The sequence below is a fragment of the Heptranchias perlo genome, unplaced genomic scaffold, assembly GCF_035084215.1.
Source record: "Heptranchias perlo isolate sHepPer1 unplaced genomic scaffold, sHepPer1.hap1 HAP1_SCAFFOLD_64, whole genome shotgun sequence".
Lineage (NCBI taxonomy): Eukaryota > Metazoa > Chordata > Chondrichthyes > Hexanchiformes > Hexanchidae > Heptranchias > Heptranchias perlo.
In genome coordinates this window covers 4,010,836-4,013,168 of record NW_027139666.1, presented here as the reverse complement: position 1 = coordinate 4,013,168, position 2,333 = coordinate 4,010,836, and positions in this window count along the sequence as shown.

The window sequence follows — 2,333 nt, the reverse complement described above, 5'->3', positions numbered from 1 at the left end:
TTATGAATCTTTGGCCTCGGTTACAACCTCTCAATGGCTCCACACGTTCATCTGAATGTCACGTTCTCTCCACACAAAAGCCACAAATAGCTTGATATACATTGTTTTATTTTTGAAAAGTTGCTCTTGCAACGAACTAATGGAGGAACTTGAGCCCGATCAGATGATGATTTTCTGGCATTGCTCGGCTGGTGGCGATTGGGTCCACAGCAATCCTGCCGTGCCCACCATCTTCTCTAACTTATATTATTGTATTGCTGGAAACAGCATGCAATGGGTTAACTCCGAACACCACACAAAGTTTGCTTCTAACGAGGCAGACACCACTTGTACTCCCGAATCGGAAGTACAATTTCAAAATGTTGCGGGTGACATCAAATTGGGAGGTGTGGTGAAGACTGAGGAGGGCTGCGACAAAATACAGGAAGGCGTTAAGAAACTTGCAGAATGGGCGTGTAAATGGCAAATGAATTTCAAAATAGATAAGTGTGAGGCTGTACATCCTGGTAGAAGGAATAAGAAGGCCACACATTCCTTGGAAAGAAAGAGTCAAATTGGGAAGAGGAGCAATGGGAACGAGGGGAACAAATACAGAAATTTGTCTAAGGTTAGAGTTTGTGGATTCTCTGGTCTCTGTTGTGTAGTGGGGGACTGCTGTTCAGCAAGGGCCCTTGAGTATACCTTTTTAATTGAAGTGAAATTGGTGGGATTCAATTAATTTGAGGGAGCGTCCGATAAAAGGCGGGATTTCAGAGCGTTGAGAACAGCTGAGAGGAGCCGAGCCGAGCTGCGACCGAGTTTGAAGTGACGTCAGGAATCAGATCGGGACGCGACACAGGGGAGGCACCTGATTGGTGAGTAGGTTCAGGTGAGTATTTCGACTTATCGACAGGAACTGAAGTAAAAGGAAAGGGAAGGTCTGCTGGTCTTGTAGGAAGTAGCGTTTATTTTTTAGTGAATCAAGGTCCCTAGTGTAGTTAACATTCTCTAAATTGAGAACAATTTACAGGAGTAAACTCCTTAAAGGGAGTGGTAAGTAGTTTTTCTTTCCTTTTTTTTCTCTTGACATTGCAGTTGTTGTTAAGCTAACTTAAGGGTTAAGTCATGGCAGGAGATCCCAGAGCCGTGTCATGTTCCTCTTGTGAGATGTGGGAATTCAGGGCTCCTTCCTGTATCCCTGATTCCTTCACCTGCGGGAAGTGTGTCCAGCTGCAGCTATTGTTTGACCGCTTGACGGCTCTGGAGCTGCGGATGGACTCACTTTGGAGCATCCGCGATGCTGAGAAAGTCGTGGATAGCACTTTCAGTGAGTTGGTCACACCGCAGATAAAAATTACTGCGGGAGATAGTGAATGGGTGACCAACAGACAGAGGAAGAGTAGGAAGGCAGTGCAGGGGTCCCCTGCGGTCATCTCCCTCCAAAACAGGTATACCGTTTTGGATACTGTTGGGGGAGATGACTCACCAGGGGAAGGTGGCAGTGGCCAGGTTCATGGCACCGTGGCTGGCTCTGCTGCACAGGAGGGCAGGAAAAAGAGTGGCAGAGCTATAGTGATAGGGGACTCGATTGTAAGGGGAATAGACAGGCGTTTCTGCGGACGCAACCGAGACTCCAGGATGGTATTTTGCCTCCCTGGTGCAAGGGTCAAGGATGTCTCGGAGCTGCTGCAGGACATTCTGGAGGGGGAGGGTGAACAGCCAGTTGTCGTGGTGCATATAGGCACCAACGATATAGGTAAAAAACAGGATGAGGTCCTACAAGCTGAATTTAGGGAGTTAGGAGTTAAACTAAATAATAGGACCTCAAAGGTAGTAATCTCAGGATTGCTACCAGTGCCACGGGCAAGTCAGAGTAGGAATGACAGGATAGCTAGGATGAATACTTGGCTTGAGAGATGGTGCAAGAGGGAGGGATTCAAATTCCTGGGCCATTGGAACCGGTTTTGGGGGAGGTGGGACCAGTACAAATTGGACGGTCTGCATCTGGGCAGGACTGGAACGAATGTCCTAGGGGGAGTGTTTGCCAGTGCTGTTGGGGAGGGTTTAAACTAATGTGGCAGGGGGATGGGAACCGATGCAGGAAGTCAGTGGGAAGTAAAATGGTGACAGAAACAAAAGGCAGTAAGGGAGAGTGTACAGAACATGACCGGACAGATGGTCTGAGAAAGCAGGGCAAAGACCAAGGGAAGTCTAGATTAAACTGCATTTATTTCAATGCAAGAAGTCTGATGGGCAAGGCAGATGAACTCAGGGCATGGATGGGTACATGGGACTGGGATGTTATAGCTATTACTGAAACATGGATAAGGGAGGGGCAGGACTGGCAGCTCAAT